Consider the following 15,798-nt stretch of genomic DNA (forward strand, 5'->3'; position numbering starts at 1 on the left):
CATGGCACATAGTAAGTGCTCATTAAATGTCAGTTATCATCAGCTATGTGTTATTGTAACAAACACATACTCAAAGCATGGTGCATGGTGGCCCAAAGAAGGAAGCTCTGCCTCAGAGGAAGTCAGTGATGTTGTCCTCCCAGAGGAGAGCCTTAGGTGGGTCTTGAAGGAGTTTATCAGAATGATGAGTGGGAGAAGGGTATTTTACGTGTGTGCAGAAGTAGAAAGGTATAAAACAGCGCAGATATTTGGGGAATCTTCAGAGTTTCTGGTTATAAACACAGGGTAGAGCTTGCAACGGGGAGCAGCAAGAGATGTGGCTGGAAGAGGTGGGCAGGGGCTCTGGGATTCTGGGCTAGACCCTGTGCTAAGTGCTTTATGTATACAAGTTCATTTTATTGCCACCAACAACATCCTTGGAACCCCTCTGACTTCATCTAGTATCTCTCCTTCACTTGGTCACCTCCATTCACAATGATGCTTTGCTTTTAAGTGGGCGTGCATGCACATCCCTTAGAACTGGACACTACCTATTCTCTCCTCCTGAACTGCTCTTCCCTCAAATATCCATCTGATCAACTCCTTCACCTCCTTCAAGTCTCTCACCTTCTTGATGAGACCCACCTCACTGACCTCCTATTGCACATGCTCTCCATATTTTCCCCCATCCTGATCTTATTTACTTCCCCACACAAAGTACTTTCCATCTTCTAATGTATAACGTAATTTACTTATTTATTATATTTATTGTGCTACCCCTATAAGAATATAAGTTCCCTGAGTTTATTATATCTAATAAAGTTAAATTTAATGTTTCATTTTAACTGGAAGGAAAAAAAAAAGGAAGAAGGAAGGACACTTTATTTATAGCAAACTAAACTTACAGCCTTCCTATGAGACTGTCCTTAGGAAATATGTCACGGGATTGACTCAAATAGATCCCCTTGGGATGGGGGTCCAAGATGGATCACATCTATCCTGAATTCACAGAAGAGCAGTAATGCTACAGTGAATCTCCAGGGCAAAAACAGCTTACAGAACCAACATTTTATATCCATCCCACTGGACTGCACACTGATGTGTCTCAAATACCTAGAAGATTATCTGGCACATATGATATGGAGATCCATATGAATGAATAGAAGGTGCTGAGATTAAACCCATGTTTGTTTGAACTCCAGAGTTTATTTCCAACTTTTACACTATACTGTCTTTTATTATCAAGAAGACATAAAATATTGAGAAAAGTTTGTTGTCTCTAATATGGTAGTTAGGTCATACTAATGTTTACTTTCAATTTCATTAAAAGATTCCCTCTAGAGCCTGCTCTCAGATGGTCCTCCAGGAATTGTGAGAGCATTAAAATTTAATGATAACAAAATACTGTTGAAACTTCAGTACCAAAGAGCCCGACTTAGAATCAGACAGACAGACTTCAAGTCAGGCTCCACTACACGCTAACAGTACAAATCTATGTAAGTTACTTCAGCTCTCTGTGCCCAGTTTCCTCCCCTAAAATATGGGGATAATAATGCCAACTTCACAAGCTTGTTGCATCTAATTTAATTATAAGATAATGCCTGGAGAGCACTTAGCACACTATCTGGGTTACAGAAAATATTTAATAAATGGCAGAAAGTGTTATTATGATATTGTTATGCTATTAAGTTCATGGAGTATTTGCCAGGCACCAAATTATAAGAGCTTCTTGGAAGAAGTGAATAAGTGTTTGCAGGCCTCCGTGAGAGCAAATAACAGCTGGGGCAGAAGGAGAGTGTCAAGAGATGAGGTTAAGGGAGACAACAGCCAGGAGATGTTGGCCACAAAGGGGAGCTTGCTTTTTATTCTAAGTGCAAAAAGCTAGTGAACTGTCTGAAGCCAGACAGTGAGAATGGGGAAATGGGTGAGAAAGAGTGGGGGACCAATTAGGAGGCTGCTGCAGGAGTCCCAGGGAGAGACCAGGGAGGATGGAACTAAGGTTGTAGCATCACTGAGACCGACAGAAGTAGAGGAATTTGAGACGTTATTTTGGAGGCAGCATCTACCGGCCTCTCTGATAGACATGAAGGGCAAGAGAGAGAAAAGAACCAAGGGAAAGTGTAAGCATTTGCCTTGGGCAACTAGATGCAAAAGATTGCGAGAGAAAAGGGTATTAATAAGGAAGAGTTAAGTGGCGAGCTGTCCTGCTGCAGCATCTAAAGTTACCCAGGGTAGAAAGTCTATATTCTTAAACTTGATCACAAAGTCTTGAAATGCTATAAAAATATAACTCATCCAGAGAACAAATCTTTTGGCAATTCAAATTATAAAAGTGGGTGTTTTAAGATTTTTGTAAAGTTCTGTTGAAGGCAACGAGGAAGAAAAGTTAGTGTTTAGTCTATTTATGTTCTATCAGGCTGTTTCTAAAAAGCATAAATAATCTAATATTTCTTCTCCACATGGTTACTAGAGTAATTTTCTAAAATGAAAACCTGATTACATTATGCCACTGCTTAAATCCTTCCTTAGTTCTCGCTATCTTTTTTTTTTTTAATCGATGTATAGTTGATTTACAATGCTGTGTTAGTTTCAGGTATACAGCAAAGTGATTCAGTTATACACACACACACACACACACACACACACACACACATATATTCTTTTTCAGGTTCTTTTCCTTTAAAGGTTATTACAAAATATTGAGTATACTTCCCTGTGCTTGTCTGTTTTGTACGTAGAAGTATGTATATTTTAATTCCACACTCCTAATTTATCCTATCCTCCTCTTTCCTCTTTGGTAACCATAAGTTTGCTTTCTAGGTCTGTGGTTCCTTTTCTGTCTTGTAAATGAATTCATTTGTATCTTTTTTTTTTTTTTGCCTGCAGCATGAAGTCCAGACTTCTATATGTATCAGAGACGACCCCTGCACGATGCTGTCCAGCCTCCTCGCTTGCCCCTCCGGCCAGAGGCTCCTCTCTCTGCCCTAAATGCCCCCTCCTCAATCGCCTGTCTTGAAAGCACCCAATCATTTCAATTCTGATCTAGTGCCACCGCCTCTGGAAGACTTCCCCACCCCCTAGGAAGAAGTGAACACTCCCACCTTTGTCCCTCGAATGTGTCCTTCTCCTGCCTGTATAACAGCACCTACGACAACTGAATGGCGTGTTTGTGTTCCCACCAGGCTGTGACCTTCATAGAGCGAAGACCATGTCCTACGTATTTTAATAACATCACCAATTAACACATTAGCTGACACTTTAAGGCCCCCATAAATGTTAAACCAAACAACTTTTAAAGTGTAAAATGGTATATAACTTTGTCTTTTAAAACGAAGATAGAATTAGGAAGGAAAACAGGAAAGAATGGCTATAAATGATTTTATGGTTTCCAGCATTCAGCAGGTCTGCTTCTTTTCACTGCATATAAAAAACAGCAAATACAACGCAAAAAAGTATATATGGACCCCGAGGTGCACTCCCTGGGTGAGAGTTTGGGGAGACATAGTCAGAGGAACAGGCAAATGTCGATCTACCCTGATTTTATGGCTATTGATAATTTAAAGATCCTCCTTACATAGTCACTTTCAAGGCAAGTAATTTATCTTTGTTTTACTATATAACTTTATGTTCTTTAAATCTTGCACAAGCATGGATTTATTTGCAGTGTGTGAGGCTGAGGAGGATACATGCATTTACAAACTTCTCTATGTTATAATATACAGTCAATTTTAAGTTCTTGAAGAAAGAAAAGAAAGAAAAAGACATCTGAAGCTAGCTTGCTTTCCTCTAGAGATGTGATTAAAAAGACTTAACTAGGAGGCAGTTTTTCACATGAAAGTTAATCCTTAAAATAAACGTCTGTTTATATATGGCAAGTTAAACAAACACTTCTCATAAAAGAAGGAGCACAACAAAAATGATTAATTTGTAACAGCTCCTGCAAATATAATCCTATAGGCAAAGCGTGGTTCAGAGAAAAATACTGTAGTTTGAAAAATCTCAAAATAATGAGTAAACTAAAGGAAGAAACAAGGAATCTTTCTTTAAAATCGAAATATTTATTATATTCAATATTAATGTTCCACTAGAATAACAAATTGAATTTAGTAACAGACATAAGAATTAGCTATGATCAGTTATTATGAATAATCTATGAAAAATAAGCATTAGATTTTAATTTTATTTTGTTCACAATTTCCAGGATAAGGGATAAGCTCTCCCTTCCCTCAAAATAAGGCTTAGAAACATTTGCATTTAATGGCCATTTCATCATATAATCTGGCAGATATTAGTTTAGTACAATCTGACCTTTATGAAAAATCAGTGAAGTCATATAGCCCCTAACTGTAATCCAATAACCCAGTTTCCAAATATTAAAAACAAAAAGTTAAATGAATTTGGCTTTGAAAAAAAAATTGTTTCAATAAAATAAGCTTTAAAAGTTTTAAGATCTCTTTTCTATCTGGCTTTCTGAGACTGTTTGCAGTCCAATGTCTTAAAGCTGTGCAATTTGCTCATTTCGCGCCCCTTGCTAAAAGCAAACAAAAGTAATTTCTCTTTTAAATTATACACACATGAGCGCTCTAGGATTTCACCTAACATTTCAGAAACACCTCTGTGTCACAAGTTGAAGTTGCTTTGATGGCATACTACTTCAATGTCCTGAGGAAAGTGCAACTTTACAAACAGCCATTCAATGAGCCTTTTTGTAAAGCTAAAAATCTTTGAAAACATCAGTTACTGCCTGATTTATCTGATAAACATACATTTTCATATGTTGGCTTTTGGGGGGACATCAAATAGGTGTGGTGAAGAGCACTGATGTGGAGAACTGGAAATGTCAGTGATGACTCATCTTTTACAGATGCCTTCAAAAATTCCAGGAGAATCTCGAGCTTCTCCTAGTCTTGCCCCAGCACGACCCCTTAATTTCTCTTCTAGGGAATGGGAATGGAATTTGTTGTGATGGGAGATGTGGGTTGTTATGGATTAAATGTTTGGGGGCAATCTTAACCCCCAATTTGATGGTACTAGGCGGTAGGGCCTTTGGGAGGAGATTGTGTCAGGAGGGTGGGGCCCACATGAATGGAATTAATGCCCTTATATGTGAGACCCCAGAGCACTCTCCTGCCCCTTCCACCATGTGAGAACACAGCTAGAAGATGGCTATCTCTACCAGTACATTGATCTTAGACTTCCCAGACTCCAGAACTGTGAGAAATAAATATTTATTGTTTAAGCCAACCAGTCTTTGGCATTTTTGTTACAGCGGCCTGAACAGACTAAGACATGGGTCAAGAGAATTTTCACCACTCTATACTTTGTATGTAATCACTTCTTTCCTATCTCTTTTAATTCTCTATCTACTCCACCCTCCCAAACAGAGAATTAGTCTTTGTTTTATACCTTTCTTTGCCGTATCCATTTTGTTATATAAGGTCTAGGAAAGCTGTCTATGTACAGGGTACCTGTACAGAACCTATAACATCATGAGTCTAGACTTCCTTGAATGGTAAGCATCTTTAGTTTTACAGACTTTAATTTCTAAAGTGGAAATATCCTTATATGCTGTATATCTTTATGTGCTGTTGTGACATGTGAAACAATGGATATGAAAGGATACATAATTTTTTAAAAAGCTGGTATGACAAGATACCATCATCATTAACATTAGTCCCCATGATAATCATTATTTATTACAGAACAGATCTTATCTTTCAGTCCATCCCTTTCCACTCCTCCCGCCTTTGCCTTAGTTCAAGCTCCTCTCACTCCCTTGAACTCAACAGTACCCTACATGTTCTCCATGCGATCAGTTTTTCCCACCACTAGTCCATTGTTCCCACCATGGACAGAATTATCCATAAGAAATATTTTTGATCCCGCCAAACTCTGGTTTAATATGTTCAGTGCTTTCCTATCACCCACAGTGTAATCCCAGACTTGTGAGCTGGGCACACACTCTTCCTTCCATAAATGACCCACTTTCTGTAACAGCTTCATCTTCAGCATTCCTCCTAAATTCCTCTAACAGGAGAGGAAAAGAGAAGTACCTGCGAATCCCCAAATCCTCCATGCTTCCCTACGTCCAAGCTTTTACATGAGCTCTTCCTTCTGCTCATAATAGTTTCTTCTGCTTCTTCTTAGAAATCTCCCACCCCATCCTATCATCCTCCAAGGCTCAGGTGGCCATCATATCCTGGGTGCATCCACAGCACTACGCCCACACATAACTTATAGTGTTAATCATGTAGAATAGGAATTTTAAAAAATTCATGTCTCTCTCTCTCCTGTATCTTATTTATTTTTCCACCCTACACATATAACCATGGACTTGATACTAAGAAAATAATGACGATACGTTAATATATTTATTCAATAATTAGGAAACAAAAAGTAAGAAATTAAGAGGATTAAAACATTTTTTTCTGATAAGAACTTGAGGAATTAAGTGGAGAAAAATATTTCAATTTTTCTCTCTTCAGCAAGTCAATATACTGTCAGAAAGCACAAAGGAAATAGACCTGACTTCCCAAAAAAGCCCTGGATTGAGCTCCATTTCTGGCTCCATTTACTAGATTTGTGGCTGCAAATGAGCAATAACATTTATGAGCCTAAGTTTCCCTACCTGTAAGGTGAAGATCACTGTCACCTGCCTTGTATTCTTCAGAGTTGTTAGGACAAAACAAAATGAAGTGCAAATATCTTTCATAAACTCCCAAATGCTGTATAAAGTGTCATTAATAAGCAAGGTACTATTTTAACAGGTCATACTTTTGGGAAAAGGTGTTTTTAGTGGGACTGACACAGTTCAATAAAGAGATACCATTTCTGAACAAGAGCCCAATGCTTATATTTAGAGAAATTATCCCACAAAGATCAGCTTTAATTACATAAAGTATACAGTTCCAAAATGTATAGTTTTCTAAACATTTACAGAAGAAAAATCAATCATGAAATGGTATTTAATAATGGAGCAGAGTTTAAAACTGCTATATAGTGTTATTATTTTACTTTTTAGAACATCAGTCTTATTTACCAGTAAGAATTAGAAAATGATGACAACTGCTATCGGATAACTCCACTTGGATGCCACTGGCTCTTCAAAATTCAATTAGCCTCAAACTGACCTCCCTGTTAGATTAGAGTAGGGCCAGGCCCACCTTATTCACCGCTGTAGCCCCAGCACTTACCATAGTTCCTAGCACAGAGAATAGCTCTTAATTGCACAAAAGAATAAATGAAGTGAAGACTGATATTCAAATAAAGCAGTTGAATGTCATTTAGAGGAAACTTGAACTGTACACTATCTTCAGAGCTTTTAAGGGAGAGCCTGGGCAGGAAATTGACAGCATTCTGAGAACTGCACCCAGAGGTGCTTATTTTGTGGCCATCTCTTTCTCATTTGCAAATGTCCCTGCAGCAAATTTAAGCAATTAGTTGTTGACTATTCTCTTGGGTTTTTCTTTTTTTCCCAAATCGAAAGCCATTCTACTTTTATTCACTACCATTCCATCATTGCTAAGGGAGGCCATCTATCACATCAGCATTAATATTGTATTTGGGTGGTATCCAGACTTATATCTATAAAATGTGTAAATCAATGATTATTTGTAATAAACTTTCTATCCTTCCCTATTCTATCCAACAGTTAAACTTACATAATTTTGCTTGAAAGGTCAAAATGCAATCCACACAGATCCGAATTCTACTCTACATCTCTAAACTAAAAGTCTACCTTCATCACCAGAATGCACTTTAATGTATGCATCTTCTATGACAATATCACTTTTTTCTTTTATTAGCTCCTCTATTTTTTGCCTGATTATAAAACAAGAACTATTTTTCTCCACACATATGCCAGAACTTATATTGAATGACTACTGTCCATCACCTTTTTTTTTAATTAATTAATTTTATTTTTTTTATTTTTGGCTGCATTGGGTCTTCATTGCTGCGCGTGGGCTTTCTCTAGTTGCAGCGAGTGGGAGCTACTCTTCATTGACGTGCGCGGGCTTATCATTGCGGTGGCTTCTCTTGTTGCGGAGCATGGGCTCTAGGTGCGCAGGCTTCAGTAGTTGTGGCTCGCGGGCTCTAGAACACAAGCTCAGTAGTTGTGGCTCACAGACTTAGTTGCTCGGCGGCATGTGGGATCTTCCCGGACCAGGGTTCGAACCCGTGTCCCCTGCATTGGCAGACGGATTCTTAACCACTGTGCCACCAGGGAAGTCCTGCCCATCATCTTAAGACTTTGGAACGTAAACCATTTGGTGTCATTCTGATCCAGTCTGTCAATCTCTTTTACCATCCAAGTATTAAATTGCTTCAAGCCTGTTATTTCTATCAGCCTCCAAATTTCCCTCAGTTCCTCTCGACTCCAGACCCTTTGGCTTTGTGCCTTGTATTCTTCTTTCCCCTTCTGAATTTTGTCCCACCATGAATTTCCTACTGTCTTAAAAACAAATTTAAGCCTCTTTGTTAAAATAAGTATACATACATTACATAAAGCTCTATCAAATACACCAGTTATTCTAAAATCTGGCTGATCGTCTGAATCACATGGAGAACTTTATAAACATGAACAGCCTCAGTTCATCTGGGACTTTTAAAAATTGAAGTATAGTTGATCTACAGTATTGTGTTAGTTTCAGGTGTACAGTAAAGTGATTCAGTTATATATATATTTTTTTTCAGATTTTCCATTATAGGTTATTACAAGATATTGAAATAGTTCCCTGTGCTATACAGTAAATTCGCATTGCTTATCTATTTTATGTATAGTAGTTTGTACCTGTTAATCCCATACTCCTAATTTGTCCCCCCCACCTTTCCCCTTTGGTAACCATAAGTTTGTTTCTTATGTCTGTGAGTCTGCTTCTGTTTTGTATACAGATTCATTTGTATTATTGTTTAGATTCCACATATAAATTATATTATACTGTATTTGTCTTTCTCTTTCTTATTTCACTTAACATAATGTCCTCTGAGTACATCCATGTTGTTGCAACTGGCAACATTTCGTTCCTTTTTATGGCTGAGTAATATTCCACTGTATATATATACCCCATCTTCTTAGGCCAATCATCTGTTGATGGACGTTTAGGTTGCTTCCATGTCTTGGCTATTGTAAATAGTGCTGCTATGAACACTGGGGTGCTTGAATCTTTCAAAATTAGAGTTTTCATCTTTTCCAGATATATACCCAGGAGTGGAATTGCTGGATCATACGGTAGTTCTATTTTTAGTTTTTTAAGGAAGCGCCATACTGTCTTCCATAGTGGCTGCACCAATTGACATATCTGGGACGTTTTGATTCAACAGGTCTGGAGTAGGGTATATGAACCTACACATATTAAAATCTCTTTTCGTGGGCTTCCCTGGTGGTGCAGTGGTTAAAAATCCACCTGCCAATGCAGGGGACACGGATTCGAACCCTGGTCCAGGAAGATCCCACATGCCGTGGAGCAACTAAGCCCGTGCGCCACAACTACTGAGCCTGCGCTCTAGAGCCTGTGAGCCACGACTACTGAAGCCCGCGTGCCACAACCACTGAAGCCACGCTCCTAGAGCCCGTGCTCCTTAACAAGAGAAGCCACCGCAGTGAGAAGCCCGTGCACCACAACGAAGAGTAGCCCCCGCTCGCCACAAATAGAGAAAGCCCACGCGCAGCAACGAAGAAGACCCAATGCAGCCAAAAATAAATAAATTTTAAAAAATCTCTGTTCGTCATTATGATTATCAGTCAGGTTTAATAAACTCTCATAAACATATTTAAGTATAATAATTTATGTAAAACCTTGAAAAGATATAATTTAGCACTTTAATTGATATCCAGTCTGATCATTTACTCTTATTTAGCTTTGAACATTTTACAGATTTGGTGTTAGAATCTTCCTAAAACATGGTTTTAGGAAGTACTGTATCTCTATATTCAAAATGTTTCTTTCCTCTGTATATGGAACCCCGTTAGTGTACCACTCCTGCCCTCTTTCCACCCCACTGGCTCTGCTCCAGCCAGTGGGGGGAGTCATTTGGGTTTAATAACTGAGCATGCTCACTCAAGCTCTTCCCTTCCTCCTCTTGAAAGCCAGCGGCCCACAAGAAACCAGGCTGTACTCAACTATCATTCAGAGAAAAAACAGCTTTGATTTGCAGAAGGAGGCTAGAATAAGACCGCTGGATGAGGGAACGAGGAGCTGGGATCTGCACTGGACACGACCATGTGGCGGGAAATGGGGGGTGGAGGCGTGTGGACAGAAAAGGGCAGCCCTAGATGCTTAATCTTCCCCTTCCCTGAATAATGTCTCCAGCCTGCACCACCACCCAAACCCATGCTGGCACCCGCCTGACCTCACTGAGAAAGTGAATACTGGCAGAGGAACTGCAGTGGCAGTGATGAGGACATGTTTCAGTCAGGAGCCAGAGGAAAATGCAGTGAGCCAGGAAGATCCCAGCTTACAGAAGACTGGAGATGGCATGTGTTTCCAGAACCAGTATTTAAGGATAATGCAGTAAGGTGATGCAGGCGCTTTGTTTACATCACAAAACATTTCCCTTTTTATAAACTGCCGCTTGAAGCATTTGTCCTCAAGCAGTTTTGTGTATCAGAATATATGACCATGCTACTTTGTTTTTTTATTTTTTTTTTTTAAATTTATTTTATTGAAGTATAGTTGATTTACAATGTTGTGTTCATTTCTGCTGTACAGCAAAGTGACTCAGTTATATATATATATTTTTTCATATTCTTTTCCATTATGGTTTATCACAGGATACTGAATATAGTTCCCTGTGCTATACAGTAGGACCTTGCTGTTCATCCATTCTATATGTAATAGTTTAGAATGCACTATATTTATAAATTAATGCATTCTAAAGCAAAATAATAGACATTATACCAACATATTCTAATTACCCTCTATGTCAATAAACAATCTAACGATTATGAAAGTAGTTTGTCCCCTACACTGGTTTGTAATTGTCTTGAGAAAAGCTACAGATATAATTACCTTCCTGAGACTGTGGTTATTTTGTGAAGTTTTATTTGTTCATTCCTAAAATTAAGCTTTCTCTCCATTTTTAATATGTTCCTTCTTTAGGGGTTTCTAAATGTTATTTTTTGGATTAATATTAAAGTGATAAAAATATATGATTTTATAAAGTGCTCTTATACTTTTATTCAAAGGAGAAGGAACAAAATGTCCATGTGGCATGTACATCTGATGTACACATCAGATGTACTTTTTTTCATGAAACACCCTGAACTACAACACACTACCACAGGGTGGTAGTGGTGTTATGCCCGATGCCCAGCTTTTTCTTTCAGAGCCAGGAACATAGATGGACCTCTTGTCAGAGTTAGACCGATCCTTGCCTAGATCCCATGAGTGGCACATAATAACTCTGTTGTAAAGGGGTAAACAAATCTATCCTTCTAATACTGAATTCACTTCTTCCTTTATTAAAGGAAGGATTCACTCACTTCCAAGAATAATCCCTTTGCCTACACATGACATTTTGATGTAACTACTTTCCCACTCGGCCACAATGACACAACTATTTTGATGCAGGGGCATTTTGATGTGGCTAAAATAAACCACTAAACATTACTTTTTTTTTTTAACTAGTAAGTAATGTGCATAACAAACGACCTCACGCCATGCCTAAGTGTCGCAATATTGCTGCCGTGTGTTCCCAGTTCGGACGGCAGTGCAGCCGAGGGGTCAGTGGTCAAAGGGTCCAGACAGTCAGGGATGGGACGGGAAATGGGGTAATGCTCAGGATCTGGCTACATCTCACCAGGAATCCTATCTTTACCACACATGTTTATCTCAGAAAGGGCTATTAACCAATCTGTGTAAAATATCTGTTTATCTTCTGGAATTTCAACTGTAATCTTCAATAATCTGCTCTTCAAGTTCACTGGTTCTTCCCCAGAGATTATCTGGGTCCCAACTGCATAAGAAAATCTCAGTTACATTTCTGCCAGTTCTCTGAATTCATTGATAGATGGGTAGGTAAGTAGATGGGTAGGTCAGTAGACAGGTAGGAAGGAAAGAAGGAAGGAAGGAAGGGAAAAGGGAGGGAGGGATGGAGGAAGGAAGAAACAAAGAAAAAAAGAAAGGAAGGAGGAAAAAAAGAAGGAAAGAAAGAAAGAGAGGGAACAAGTGAGGCAGGCAGGGAGGGATTATTTTTAAAATCATAAACTCCACTCTAATGATGGTTTCAATTGGCAGGACTGATACCCCTAAAAGGATAACTCGGTTCTAGTAGATTTTTTAAGACCATCTTAATTGTTCCCCAAAATGAATAAAATCAAATGTGACTGTCCTCTGTGATCAGAACAGGGCAGAGTAAAGGTGAGAGACGAAGGCTGGGCAAATCACTAAGTAAAACGATAACACACACACAAATACCAACACGGGTTCCATACTTCGGTCATGACAGTGTGTTCCTTTATCAGGATCCATTTCCTGTCCTCCATTTATTCCTCCTCTGAGATCTTCCCTGCCCTACTCTATCCCCTGCCAGAAAAACTTAACTCCTGCCTTCCTTGTGCTACTTTTGTGCATTGTTCTTACTTCTCTCTTTGCCTTGTAGTGTACTCATCTGTTTGTGTGATGCACAGGGGTGCAGAGCTGTACAGTCTGGGTGCAAATCTCAGCTCCACAGCTGACCAGTTGATAAAGACCTGGAGCAAATTACTTAACCTTTCTGTGCCTGAGTTTCTTGTCCTTTGAATTGTGGATAATAACAACGATAACTAACTTGTAGGGGTGTGGTAAGGACTAAATGAGCCAATGTATTCATGTAAAGTATTTACAACACTTCCTGGCACATAGGGCTCAGCAGATATCAGTTGTTCTTCTGTTATTCTCGCTCCTGCCCCTTATGAGGCAGTAACTCCCCAAAGGCAGGACCACATTTACTCCATCTTTGTATCCCTGGTACCCAGCACCATGCCCATCACCTCAATGGTACTTATAATTTGTTTGTTAAACGGAACTGAACTCTTTCCTCTGCCTTCCATCTCTGATTGTTCCCTCCCCACCCGTTCTTTCCCCCAGCATGTCTGCTCTTAAAGAGTATAAACTTGTTTCACCTCTTCATTATGTCCCAGGTTCCAATCTATGCTTGCCTCTCCTTTAAACTTCCTTTAAAGTTCTTTTTTTTTTTTTTCAAATGTAGAGTATTCTTATTGTCTCTTTCATTTTCTTCAAGCTTACTGCCTAGCTTTCACTGCTTCTTCAAGAAAACTGCCCCTTGGCTATTTCCAAATATATCCTACCTGCCAAATCTCTCTGGGTGAACTCATCCTCCCATTATGTCCTCTAAATAGATACAGATCTCCTAAAACAAATTTCTCCATTTATTCTCAGTAGTTTTTTAACTCCAGCTCCATGGAGATGCTATCACCAGCTGAAACGCAACAAGTAGATTTTATTTCATGTAATATATGTTCTTGCATAATTTTAAAAAACACATTTGTCTGGTCCAGGAAACCTAGATGCTAATTCTGAAACTTCTGGGAAATAACTGCACAACACTGGGTAAAAGTCACCCAATCTGGAATTCAAAACGAACTCAGCACCTTCCCACGGCAGCTCTGCTCCTCTTCCTGTGACCCCATCTGTCAGCAGCCGCAGCAGCATTTTTCTAAGCACATAATCCCCAAACTTCTGAACTATCTTTAATTCTCTCTTGCCCCTACATTCCTTAGTTTGCCATCAAAATGATTTTGAAACACGGTCTTCCTGTCTGTTCCTGCTGCCTGTGCCCCAATTCTGGTAACTCCGTTATTTCTCACCTAGACACCTCCTATGGAGAAATGAAGAACAGCACTGCAGGAAGAATCTCCTGCTGGAGACAAGAGCTGGACCGGCAGCCAGCCTGCCACCAGTACTCATCCTTCATTTGGAAGTGACAGCTTCCCCTTAAAGTCTGGCCCGAGTGTGGAAAACAGCTCCACTCTTAATAGCCCATAATAAAATGGGGGCAAGACAGAACACTCAAACGAGTCTTTACCAAAGACTGGCGATAACAAAAGGACGAAACACAGAGAAGACCTTGCCAGACAATATGAACAAAATACCTCTTGTCCTCCAGGCTTGTGAGCCCAAAGAGGGGCCCAGGACCTCTGTGTCTTGGCTCTCCCAGCAGGTGCACACCAGATGTTCCCCGACCGCCAAGGAGCACAAGCTCAAGAGGCACCGCATTCAAGGTCTCCAAACAAAACCCACGATGAGGAACCTTCCTCGCAGTTGTTCTTCACTCACAGGGATGCTGGCTTACTGCGCAGGCCTCAACTGAACAGCACAATCCAAAAAACGTTCCCTATTGTTCATAAAAGGAAATCTAGTCCCCGCTAATTAATTCTCTATACTCCTTTCCTCCAGAATTGTTTCCTTAAGATACAGCTCTCATCCTGTCACTTCCCTGTTCAAAATCGTGGTTGGTTGTTCATAAACCACAGAGTAAAACAAAAACCCTGCGTCTGAGGCCCTTGACTGTCTACATCTTTACTTGGTTTCGTAGCCCCCTCTCTACGTGCAGCGTCCAGCCTCACTGGTCCTGTAGCTTATGCTCCCGGCTTACTGGTCTACCTGCTATTTGCGGAACAAAACATGGACCCTCCTATCTTGGGACCCACATTTACGTCTTTCCAGAGGCCCGAATGCTTTTCCCCAGGATCTTTCCTCCTCACTGACTCACCTCCAACTGTTGGGCTTAAACACCCTCCTTTCCAAATGCACCACCTATATAGAGCTCACTCATTTGCAATTCCATATGCTCAGTCCTCATGGAGCCCTATTTGTAAAAGGTAATGGATTCGCAGAGGAGAGCAATGTGCTAAGATTATGTTTACTCTAAAAAGCTTATCTCTCATTTTCAATATTATCAGTGGTACGTGAATTCTGAAAAATATATTAATTACAGTATGAGAAAAAAATAAATCATAAAACAGATCAAGTTACCCACTCAGTCTGTAGACGATAGTCTAACACTATCTCCCTCACCCCCAAAAGTCATTCTAGGCTCCAAATTATTTTATTTCTTCCTCATCCTACTCAAACTCCAATCCACTTGAGAAAAGCTGTGTTGAGAAAAGTGAATGTTTTGTTTTTGGCCTGGAGTGGAACATTTCCTTTCCCTCTCTTCAATTCACATATCCCTACATCTTGATGCCTATGTTAGGCCGTATCATATACGTGTTACCTTTATTGTACACAATTCTCTGTGTACACATAGAATTTGTCTGCTGAGGTTAAACAGAGCCAGGGAAGGTTCTAAGGCTTGCTGTACTTTTCCCCTGGAAGGTGAGGCAACCAAAGACTACTTTGCTCCGATGCCTAATCCAAATTCCATAAGTTCAGAGGTGAAAATCAGGTTCTATGATTCACACATGAAATATATCGTATTTTACATATCTTTTCATTCTTTTAACACATATTGAATGCCTACTACATGTCAAGAACTATTCTAAGCCTTGGAGATAGAGCAGTAAACAAAACAGATAAAAATGCCTGCCTTGGGCTTCCCTGGTGCGCAGTGGTTAAGAATCTGCCTGCCAATGCGGGGGACATGGGTTCGAGCCCTGGTCTGGGAAGGTCCCACATGCCACGGAGCAGCTGGGCCCGTGAGCCACAATTACTGAGCCTGCGCGTCTGGAGCCTGTGCCCCGCAACAAGAGAGGCCGCGATAGTGAGAGGCCCGTGCACCGCAATGAAGAGTGGCCCCCGCTAGCCGCAACTAGAGAAAGCCCTCGCACAGAAACGAAGACCCAACACAGCCATAAATAAAAAATAAATAAATAAAATT

The 15,798-nt window shown here is 39.9% G+C and overlaps 1 protein-coding gene across 5 annotated transcripts in view; it reads right to left on the bottom strand.

Annotated features, from left to right (window-relative positions):
* The window catches only part of DGKH (diacylglycerol kinase eta), a 165,491-nt gene that overhangs the window by 102,506 nt on the left and 47,187 nt on the right, over positions 1 to 15,798 (bottom strand). The gene's annotated exons all lie outside the window — the stretch shown is intronic.

This window comes from Balaenoptera ricei, chromosome 18 (assembly GCF_028023285.1).
Source record: "Balaenoptera ricei isolate mBalRic1 chromosome 18, mBalRic1.hap2, whole genome shotgun sequence".
NCBI classification, from domain to species: domain Eukaryota; kingdom Metazoa; phylum Chordata; class Mammalia; order Artiodactyla; family Balaenopteridae; genus Balaenoptera; species Balaenoptera ricei.